Source organism: Eleutherodactylus coqui, chromosome 1 (assembly GCF_035609145.1).
Source record: "Eleutherodactylus coqui strain aEleCoq1 chromosome 1, aEleCoq1.hap1, whole genome shotgun sequence".
Classification (NCBI taxonomy): Eukaryota; Metazoa; Chordata; class Amphibia; order Anura; family Eleutherodactylidae; genus Eleutherodactylus; species Eleutherodactylus coqui.
In genome coordinates this window covers 50,880,546-50,892,653 of record NC_089837.1, presented here as the reverse complement: position 1 = coordinate 50,892,653, position 12,108 = coordinate 50,880,546, and the positions used below count along the sequence as shown (strand labels likewise).

Genomic DNA, 12,108 nt, shown 5'->3' with positions numbered 1-12,108 from the left:
CATTGTTTGGGATGGAGCTGCCAGGAGCAGCCGCAGCTCGATTGAAAACAATGCAGAGCATGGGTCACCTTGAAAAATGCTCTAGTGTCCCATTGACTACAATGGAGTTCGTTACACAAAACGAGCTCTTAAGCATTACAAAAATCTCGGCTCGAGTAATGAGCACCCGAGCATTTTGGTGCTCGCTCGTCTCTAGTGTCTGCATATTTTTGGTAAAATAGTGTTCATTACACATAGTTCAGCAGCAGAAGTCTATAGGGCTATACACAGTATGTGTACTTCATCATAACCTGTATTACTTCCATTACTTAGGTATTGTTACTTCCATTACTTAGGTATTTCTTTTTCCAATGGGGAGAACTGGAAAGTGATGAGAAGATTTACACTCTCAACATTACAACATTATGGAATGGCCAAGAAAACCATAGAAAACAGGATAGTTAAGGAGGCTGAGTGTTTAGTACAGAAGCTGAAATCATACGAAGGTAAGCAGTCAGATGTCTTCTGCATTGTATATTTTGGGCATGTTATCTTTTCTCATGTTTTTACTACATTCTCAATATGATAGCCAATTTGTTTACCTCTGCAATCACTAATTACTTGATTTTAGAGTTCATTGCTACCCAAATGACATACACAATGTTGACAAAAGTGTTGGGGCACACGTAGAAGGTGATGAAATGCAATTTTATTTGCATTTTTCAATGCGTTGGACTGACATTGGCCTTAATGACTGCAGTAGGCCTCCTATGCATGCTTTTCACTAAGTTCCATTAGATGTGTGGAGGGCTTTGTCTCCTTTCCTCAAGGAGAACTTGAGATAGTGATGTCGGTAATGAACGTGTATGCAAACGGTGTTCTAGTTCATCCCAAAGGTGCTCAATGAGATTGACATCTGAACTTTTCTCTGGCCAACAAAGTTTGCAGATATTCTGTTTCTCAAATGAAGCCCCATCATTGCGTGCTGTATGGCATTGTGCTCTGTCTTGTTGGTAGAAATACAGAGCTGTACCAAAGTATTGCCACAGGGTAGGCGATGCCACATTGTCCAGGCACTAGTCCTTCCCTGTAGAAACATTCACACACCATAACGGAACCTTTTCCAAACTTTAAAGTCTGGAATATGCAGTTGCTCTCCAGGAAAACACAACTCCCCACGTACAACCATTTGAAGATGGTGTACAGTGATTCATTTATTCACAACACTTGCTTCTACTTATTGACAGTCCAGAAACAATGCTCCAAGCACCATCGCAGATACCCCTGTGCATTCCCTGCTGTGATGTTGGGCTTGTATGCAGCTGCTCATCCATGAAAATTCAATGCATGCAGTTCCCTATGGATGGTTCTGGTGCCAATGGATGTTCCAATGGCCTGTGATACCTCCTGAGCGAGTGTTTAAGCATACATTGTGTGTGATTCTTGCACATCTTGTACAAGGCTTTGTTGTCCACATTCTCTAAGTTTACAAGGTATCCACGAACATGGCTGCACTGCACACACATTTTCCATTTCTGAACAACATTGCCAACAGTAGACTTTGAAAGGTCCAAAAGTACTGCAATGTCCTGTAGTGATTGGTTGCTCTAGTGACATCTCACTACCATACCCCATTGAAAGTCTATCGACTCTACACTTCGTGACATTCTGATGGTTTCTGCACTGGGCTATGCCTGTGTGATACTATGCTTTATTCCTAATGCTCACATATCCAACTTGCATGTCCTCTTCGCCTGACAGCACAGGATTAGTTGCAGTACCAATAATTCTGTCCACACCGTGTACAGTTTTTATGAATACTCTAGACAAAGTTATGTCTTATTTCTGTAATAAGGACATTTAATGAGTATGAAATGACCCCCGCCATACCATAAGATATGAAGAAATGGAGGAGAAACTAACCAGCCTATCATTCTTCTAAGGCTGGGTTCACACGATGTATATCGGCTCGGTTTTCACGCCGAGCCAATATACTTCGTCCTCATCTTCCGGGTGGGGGGGGGGATGGAAGAGCCAGGAGCAGGAACTGAGCTCCCGCCCCCTCCCTGCCTCCTCTCCACCCCTCTGCACTATTTGCAATTAGGAGAGGCGGGGCTAAGTTCTGTGAATGAGCCCCACCCCTGTCCCGCCTCTCCTCATTGCAAATAGTGCAGAGGGGCGGAGAGGAGGCAGAGAGGGGGCGGGAGCTCAGTTCCTGCTCCTTGCTCTTCCATCCTCCCCCCTCTGCACATGAGTACGATGTATATTGGCTCGGCGTGAAAACCGAGCCGATATACGTTCGTGGGAATGCAGCCTTACTCTCATTCTGGGGCTTACCATGAGAGTCAATGACAGTAGATGCTTAGTTTTGTGGTATGAAGTATCAAAACATGAGCCTGACATTTAACAATTTTCTGAGAAAAAACAGCACAAAGAAAGAAACACAAATAAAAAAAAATGCTATGTCTGTCTATAACCGCACATTATAGATGTAATTTACTTTTTTTCAAAATTTTGATTTTTAATTTTACTTTTCCAGGAAAGCCCTTCAGTAATTTCACCAGTTTAAATGCTACTTTAACTAATATAATTGTGGGCATACTGCTTAATGAAAGATTTGAGTATGAGGATCCGACCATACTGATGCTTATGGCTTTAGCTAGTGAGAATATAAAACTTCTAGGAAGCCCATGGGTCAAGGTAAGTCACGATTGTATTCTTTATTTAAGCACTAAAGGGGTTACCTCAAACTCCAAATTTGATAACTTATTGTAGCCTTAGGATAGGCCATCAATAGCAGATTAATGGGGTCCAACTGAATTGATCAGCTGAATGAAGGGACATGAGACTCCAGTAAATGCTGTGTCCTCTACATTGCTAACCAAAAATATCTTGTACGTTTAATAGTGGCTTGAAAATAAGTCATTATTATTTTTATTTGGTGGTGGTGCTGTTTTTTTCATAATTGTTAGACTCCTGGCTTCCAATTTTTAGATATAACTGTATTTTTATTAATTAAAATTACAGTTGATTGGATTTATTTACATTTTTTATTCTCAAGGCATTGATTGTCCTTGAAGGAATCCAGCTGATAGAGAATCTTTAGGCATTGCCTACTGGGCAAAAACCATGCAAAATCATATTTTTTTCCATATGGAGGAGAGCTGTTATGCATGAATTGATTTGATTTTTAGAAATTTGGTGGTTTTTGAAATTCTCAAAATGATCAATTATTTCAAGGAATTTTCCATACATTCTTTAATTCATTTGAAATAAATTATTTAATTTAAATTAAATTGTCACCTTCTTCTACTTCAGTGTTTAAATAAATACTTTTGATATTTTGTTGTAAATTTCTTTAAGTTATACAACAGTTTTCCATCCATCATGGATCGGCTGCCTGGACCTCATAGAACAATTTGTAAAAACTTTAAAGAGTTTCAAAACATTATAATAGCGACATTTACAAAATCTAAGAAGGAACTCGATATGAATGACCAGAGCAACCTTGTTGATGCCTTCTTAGCAAAGCAGCAAGAGGTATACTGAATGTTTCACCATTTTTATGAGCTAAAAAGTTAAAACATGATCACTTTTTTATCTCTATGAAGTTTTTGAAAATGCTATGTATTTAGATACATATCATAGAATTAAATACATACTGCACAAAACTACAGCTTGGAAGTTTGGTTTGGAAGAAGCTTGAGTGGAAGAACTAGGTCCTCATTATAAATGTAGACCCAACTCAACAGGAAGATTTGGCATCATATACTACCAGATTTTGTGAAATAATTTGGTTAGTGTTAAATTATTATCAACATTTTCAAAAAATAATTGTGAATCGGGACATCTTGATTCCAACTCCCATAGAAATCAATGCAAGTACAAATTTGTCTCACTGATTTGCCCTTAAGAATATTAAAATTTGGTGGTGGTTGTTCCTCTTCAAAGAATGCATTTCAGTGGTTAAAACACTTTCCTTATAGTGCTGTGGTCCTTTGTTCAAATCTCATCAATAAGAACATCTGCGGGGGCGTGGCCTAACCGAGGAAAGTGACGGTCGCCATTCTGTGAGCTCCGCTCTCCTCCAACCTCCTAAGCGACTCCTACAGCATCAGCGGGCTTTATTTCTCCCCCGGAGATTCACCGTTACCTGCAGCAAGCAGCCATGACCAGAAGGAAGACAGCTAAAGCTTCCCCGGTCCCGGTAGCTGACTTCTTCGCCGCTCGCAGCGGCAGGAGGACCCCGTCGGCAGCGCGCCTCTCCACTATAAAGGATCTGCACAGCTCCGTTTCAGCTCCTCCACAGAGCCAGGAAACGCTACCGGAGAGCCAGGAAACACTGCCGGAGAGCCCTGCATCCACCCGGAGGGACACCCGCCGACATCCAGATCTGGGAGCGGTGAGTGAAACAACAGCACCCACTACATACATCACCTCCCCCCCAGCTAAAATGGCGCCCAGCCACTCGTCACCCCCAGGTGTCAATTCCTCCCCATCTGCAAGTCCTGAGAAAAGGAGACCAAGGATGGAGGAGGCAGTTAACACCTTATTGCCCCCATCCAATAACTCAGAATTGCTTGACATGGTCCCCACATCAGACCAACCCGCATCAGAGGTGTTTATAAAGGAGATGTTGCTGGCCCTAAGAAGTACCATGAGAGAGGACTTACATACGTTCTCATCCACATTTACCTCTACCATAAATGCAATAGAGGAGAGAACGTCACACATAGAAGATAAAATGAGTGAATTGACCAACTCGCATAATACGTTAATAGACGCCCATTATGCCCTGGAGGAAGAAGTTGATCAGATCAAAATAAAAATGGCGGATCTGGAGGATCGCAATCGCCGCAATAATGTTAAGTTCAGGGGCATTCCTGAGAAGGTCAGTCCAGCAGATCTGAAGGACTTTTTGATGCAATTAATAAAAAAGCTTCTGCCCTCTACCCCTAGTCAAGAGCTAGTTATCGATAGAGCGCATCGCTTACAGAAACCGAAATTCCTTCACGAGAATGTCCCGCGCGATGTTATAGCGCGAATTCATTTTTTCCATGTCAAAGAGGCACTTATGTTCGCATCTCGCAACATGCATGACCTTCCTCCACAGTTTTCAAGTATTAAATTATTTGTGGACTTATCCGCTACTGCCATACAACCAAGAAAGTCATTTTCTCGCGTCACCATAACACTAAGGAGGGAAAAAGTACCCTACAAATGGGGTTTCCCCACTAGGCTTATCCTTCATAAAGAAGGCATCACCCACATCTTTAACAAGCCGGAAGACGGCGTAAAAGCTCTTACTGCTTGGGGCCTCCATATTGCCGAGGAAGCCCATAATAAAGCTCCCAACCAACGATCCCGAGAGCCGGAGGAAGAAGAAAGCACACAGTCTTGCTCACCCCGCTGAGATACGCATCTCTTTACAAATTGGAGGTTGAACTTCCTCATCTGTTGGGTGAACTTTTACTACCCCCCACTCCTCTGCAGGATCCCACTCCTGCGAGATCATTCTTTAATTGGCAGAATTACTAAGATCTGACAGATATGTTTACTATTTCTAGGAAAAGTATGTTTTCTGGCCCTGCCGTTTTTTGTTTAAGGCCAGACAATTATGTTTTGAATGTTTATGTTTGCCTTCCCACCTCCGAAAAAATAAGAGTCAACAATTGTGTATGGGTCCAAGATTCCACTGCATATTATTCTCCTGTACGATGGCGTTAAAAATATGCTCGCTAAACGTAAAAGGGCTTAACTCCCCCTTCAAGAGGTCGGCAGCTTGGAGAGATGCGCTCCGAGATAAAGCAGACATTTTGTGTCTTCAAGAGTCACACTTTGCCTCCGAAAAACACCCCTCATTCACACATAAAAAATTCCCAAAAATATTTTTATCCTGCGCCAAAGAGAAGAGAGCTGGGACAATAATAGCTATTAAGGATACGATAGACTTTACACTCACCGAAGAAATCTTAGACCCCAAAGGTAGGTTCATAATCCTAGTGGGCATATTCAATAATACTCCATTAACCTTAGTCAACGTTTACGCCCCAAATTCCTCACAAATCTCCTTTTTAAACAAAATTTCAAAAAAAATTCGCAAAGCCCAAAAAGGCAAACTCATTATATGTGGGGACTTTAACATCGTGCCCGATAGACAGCTTGACTCTTCCAGTCGAACCAGCAGGACGTCTCATGTGCTCTCCCCTTGGCTGCACAAACAAGCGCTCTTTGACTCCTACAGATGCCTTAATCCCACTTCCAGAGAGTATACATACTACTCCCCACGCCACAGATCCTTCTCGAGGATTGATCTATTTTTAGTGGACAAGTGGACCCTTCCGGGAGTAAAGAGTGCGGACATAGGAGTGACCACGTGGTCAGACCACTCCCCCGTTTCTCTTACTCTGGAAACTTCACGGGCTCCCCCGTCCCTTGGAAGCTGGAGAATCAATGTTTCTCTTATGAGACTTCCGGAGCACAAAAAATCCATTAAAGAAGCATTAACTGAATACTTCTCATTAAACAATAACCCGAATGTGGATGTATTCTCCATCCGGTGTGCTCATAAGGCATTCATGAGAGGAATTTTAATTAAAATGAGTTCCCATCACAAAAAAAAGAAACAGCTCCAAATAAATAACATCCTCGCGCAAATCGCGAATGTGGAGCAAAATATTCAGATATCCCCCTCAATTGATCTACACAGAGAATTGATGTCCCTTCGCCGTGGACTCCGACAGGAGCTGATTGGCGAGTACGTTAAAACTTTGAATTTCTCAAAAATGAACTATTATACAGCATACAACAAACCCTCCAGACTGATGGCTAGGATAATAAAACAACGTCAGGCGCCAACTAAAATTCCATTCCTAGTCAAGCAAGATGGAACGAATACTAAAATAACCCACCCTCAGGCCATAGCTGATGAATTTAGTGTATTCTACTCCAACCTATATAATTTAAATAAAGATGTCTCCACGCCCCAGCCAGATATCCAACAAATTAACAGCTTTCTGGAGGGGATTAGTCTTCCCACTGTCTCAGAAGACCAACTGAAAATATTAAACTCCCCTGTTTCCTGTTTGGAGGTTCAGGATACAATTAAGTCTCTAAAAGCACACAAGGCCCCGGGTCCAGATGGATTTTCTAATGAATACTATAAAGATTTTGCCCTGGACCTGGCGCCTTGTTTGACCGATACATTCAACAAAGCAATTTCTACAGGTAGCCTTCCAAAAGAAATGTTGAACGCAACTATAGTCACAATTCCTAAGCAAGGAAAAACTCCGAACTCACCCGCGAACTATCGGCCCATTTCACTGCTAAACAGTGATACAAAAATCTACTCAAAAATACTGGCCCAGCGCTTGTTAAAAATTCTCCCACAAATAGTGCACGGAGATCAAGTGGGATTTACGAAGGGAAGGCAGGCGTCGGATGGCACCAGGAGGGTCCTGAATCTCATGGCAGTGGCGGAGGCGGACCATACCCCAACTGTCTTATTGGCTTTAGATGCTGAAAAAGCCTTTGATAGGCTACATTGGGGGTTCGCCTTCGCCACGCTAGAAAAGTTCGGCTTCAGGGGGAGTATTCTGGGGGCCATCCGGGCTCTATATAGCGCCCCCTCGGCAAGGGTCTTAGTAGACGGGATTACATCAAAACCTTTCCATATCACAAATGGCACCCGTCAGGGTTGCCCTCTATCACCCCTTCTGTTCACGCTTATTATGGAGCCCCTGGCAGAGGCGATTAGAACCAATGAAAGAATCAGGGGAATATCGGCGGGTATTAGACAACACAAAATAAGTCTTTTTGCGGACGACGTCCTGCTGCTACTCACAGATCCTATCACATCTTTAAGGGAAATCTACAAAACTATTCAAGAGTTTAGTAAAGTTTCTTACTATAAACTAAATATAGACAAATCCCAAATTCTCTCTATCAACATGGACAACTCTCTAAAACTCAACATTCAAGAAGAGTTCCCCTTTAAGTGGGGAGGCAACGATATTCCATACCTCGGAATCAAGCTATGTAGTCCCCTAACCAACATGGTCCCAACAAACCTTTTGCCCTTGCTGGCCAACCTCCAAACAGAATTAGCGGCTCTAGCGAAAAAAGAACCTTCATGGATGGGAAGAGTTACACTCTATAAAATGCTAATTCTCCCCAAAATCTTATATATATTCCGCACAGTTACTCTCCCAATTCCTAGGATGGTGGTGGCAAAGCTCCAAAAACAACTCTCAAACTTCATATGGGGAGGCAAGAGACCAAGAGTTGCTGCATCCATCCTATTCCTTAATAGAAAACAAGGAGGCTTAGGTGTACCGAACCTGTGGTCATACCTTCATGCATCCAATATTAACCAATCAAGGCACTGGTTAAAAACAAAAATAGGCCCTAGCTGGCTTCAGATAGAGACCCAGATGAATGAGGGAAGGCCTATCCGCTCTCTTCTCTTGGCTTCCCTGTTGGCCTCACTCTCCTCTCTGGTGCTCCCACTATACAAACCCCAATCCATCTCCCCAATAATACAAGCTTCATTGGACTCATGGAAATGGCTAGCCCAAAACACTAACCGCCGTGAGGGAAAAAAAATGGAGAATATTCCCATCTCCACACTAGAATACCTTGTCCCTAACCTACATTTGGAGAGTTGGACTAAGAAAGGAATCACACACTTAGGCGACATATTAAAAAAAGACGGGTTGGTTCCGTTTCAATCTCTGGGCGCAAGATTTGATCTGCCCCCGGGTGAGACCTTCAAATATCTCCAAATAAGATCTTTACTGAATTCTATTAAAATAGAAAAAATAAAGGTGTCGAGGGACCTCCTGGATGTTTTGAACAACCCATGCCCGGTGTCTCGTTCCCAGGTCAGAGCCTGCTACGACAAACTCTCAGGAGACATGGGTGGAATAAAACGAGCACATGTTCTCAATTGGGAGAGGGATCTGGGGAGAAAATTCTCACCAGAGGAATGGCTGACTGCCTTCAAGTGGGAAAACAGTACATCTATCAATTCAAATATCTTGGAGGTCCATACCAAGGTTGTGACCAGATGGTACCTCACGCCGACAGCTTTGGCGAGAGCATTCACGGATTCTGATGATAGATGCTGGAGACGGTGTGGCCACAGGGGTAATATCCTACATATATTCTGGGAATGCCCAAAGCTCTCACACTTCTGGGATGCGGTCTTCTCTCTTCTGAGAAGAATCTCGAAGGTGTCCATTCCCAGATCCCCTGAATTGGCCATTCTATTACTGAATAACAAATATATCCCGCAACCTATGAAAAATTTAGCGGGCCATATCCTCCTGGCGGCCAAGCTCCTGATCTCAAGGAAGTGGAGAGCTGCTAATGTCCCCACCATCCCAGAATTAATACAGTCCCTAACCGACCACAATACGTATGAGAAATTATATGCCCTAAAAAATGGAGAATTCGTAAAATACCAAAACAAATGGAACCCTTGGTTACAAATTCACTTGACCCTATAGCCGATGTTTGACTATTGAAATAACATTACCAAAGCAGTTCCCCCTACCTTTCCCTACCCCCTCCGCCTTCCCTACCCCCCCCCCCCCCTCTCTCCCTCCTCTCCCCCCCTCCCCTTCCATGCCCTACTGCTATTTAATTGCATAGTATTGGTTAGACTCCACACAAAGAGTCATTTTCGCTTTTTTTTTGTTTTTTTTTTGTTTATTGAAAACAACTCTCTTCTATTGATGTACGCTAAATTCCATAAGCAAAGTATATTTGTATGTTTATTTCACATCCACCCTTCCTAAAGGGAGAATAAATCTAATAAGGAACTAATGGGGGGGGAAAAAAAAAGGGGGCGAAGGAAAAGGAGGAAAAAGGCGGAAACCGTGGCTACAAATTTACTTGGCCTAATAGTGGTTGTTGATAATTGACATAATACTGCCTTAGCATCCCTCCCTAACTTCCCCCCTCCTCCCCACCCCCACCTGCTCCCCCCCCTCCCTCCATACCCTATTGTTATCTTATCGTTTATTACCGGTTTAAACTAAAAGATGTTATACATAACGACAAATGTAATTTTGTTCCTGGCAGAAACAATACTTACTTTACTGCATAATCAATATATTCTTCGTTCAAGTTAAAACTATGGACTATACAAAGACTCTAAACAAAGAGTAAGTTACATAATTCTTGTTTACTATAAACAGCTTGTTTCCATTGATATATGCAGACTTGTATAAGCAATGTATGTATGTTTTATATGTACCCTTACAAAAAATCAATAAAGAACAAATTGAAAAAAAAAAAAAAAAAATAACAACATCTGCATGGTCTTTAAAAATAGAATTTATATATTGCTCTTGGACATGTTTGAACCGAAAACTCCAGTAGTGCAAGACAGCAGTGTTAACAACTGGGTCACCACACTTGTCCTTTCCTCCAGGGAAGGAGAAGAACAGCAAGAATTAACACAGAGAGAACATAAAAACAGCACTGAGCTTTTGTCCTTGGACAGATTTGAACGAAGAATTCAGTACTGCTAGACAGCAGTGATAAGGAGTCTGTCCAAGGGCAACATCTGCATGTGTTTTATTATTTGAGTTTTTGCTTTCTGTTCTCCTCCTCTGGAGCATGAAAGATAGGTGTAGTGGCTCAGTTGTTAGCATTGTTGCCTTGCTGTGCTGTAGTTCTTGGTTAAAACCTAACCAAGGGCAACATCTGGATGGAATTTGTGAAAGTCCATGCAGATGTTGTCCTTGATGAGATTTGAACCTAGGAACTCAGCCCTGAACTACATTCATTGAAGACAACCAACACACCCAAAAATATTTTTAGTGATCATGATGGGCAACGCTGGATTTACTATTTATGCAGTGTACAAACATGTATAAATGGCTCTACTAAAAGGTAGATGCTGTATTAGATATAAAGAACTTTTATTTTACACAGGGAAAGCAAGAGTCCACTCAGTATTACCACAATGAAAACTTGATTGTGCTCGTGGGAGATCTGTTTGCTGCTGCAGTGGAAAGCATGTCAAGCACAATGAGATGGGGTCTTTTGCTAATGACAAAATACCCAGAAATACAAAGTAAGACCAACTGTAAACTCTTTTGCTTGATTTTTTACTTCTATCCATGAACAATAAGCCTTGTTCAAATGGCCTTTTAGGGCATAGAAGGGAGTTCCAGTTCTTGCTTTGATGGACTTGTCCTACCCATTCATTATATCGTTAGCCGACCATTGATTGAAATGGTTGGCATGGAATGTTACATTTGGTCACAGGAGCAAATATAATTTGTCTACTTCGAGACTGTCTAAACATATCACTATTAGAGATGAACGAACGTACTCGTCCGAGCTTGATACTCGTTCGAGTATTAGCGTGTTCGAGATGCTCGTTACTCGTAATGAGTACCACGCGATGTTCGAGTTACTTTCACTTTCATCTCTGAGACGTTAGCACGCTTTTCTGGCCAATAGAAAGACAGGGAAGGCATTACAACTTCCCCCTGCGATGTTCAAGCCCTATACCACCCCCCTTCAGTGAGTGGCTGGCGAGATCAGGTGTCACCCGAGTATATAAATCGGCCCCTCCCGCGGCTCGCCACAGATGCATTCTGACATAGTTCAGGGACAGTGCTGCTGGTGCCGGAGCTGCAATAGGGAGAGCGTTAGGAGTTATTTTAGGCTTCAAGAACCCCAACGGTCCTTCTTAGGGCCACATCTAACAGTGTGCAGTAGTGTGGAGGCTGCTTTTTGCAGTGTTGCCCTTTTTTTTTTTTTTGTATATCGGCCGTGCAGAGCATTGCGTCCTGCAGTAATTTTACATTGTCCAGGGCCAGTAGTGGTGAGGCAGGGACAGAAGACATATTTAGTGTATATAGGCAGTGGGCCTTTCCAAAAACATTTGGGAAAAAAAATCTATTTGGGCTGCCTGTGACCGTCCTCAGTGTACTGGGTCTCTGCTGGGGGTAGTTGTCCTAATTCATACGCAGCCAGCTAAGTGTTACAGCAGGCTTGCGCAAAATTCTTTCCTGCCTCTGTGTTGCCTCTTACATCACCGCTGTATTCCTGTCCACAAGTGTACTGGGTCTCTGCTGGGGGTAGTTGTCCTAATTCATACACAGCCAG

General features: G+C 42.6%; 1 long non-coding RNA gene across 1 annotated transcript; it reads left to right on the top strand.

Moving 5' to 3' along the window:
* The first annotated feature begins 343 nt into the window (after positions 1 to 343).
* Positions 344 to 11,193, top strand: LOC136620793 (uncharacterized). The gene is made up of 3 exons (XR_010791175.1): positions 344 to 485; positions 3,343 to 3,519; positions 10,924 to 11,193. It is a non-coding gene; the product is annotated as an uncharacterized lncRNA (long non-coding RNA).
* Positions 11,194 to 12,108: the final 915 nt, after the last annotated feature.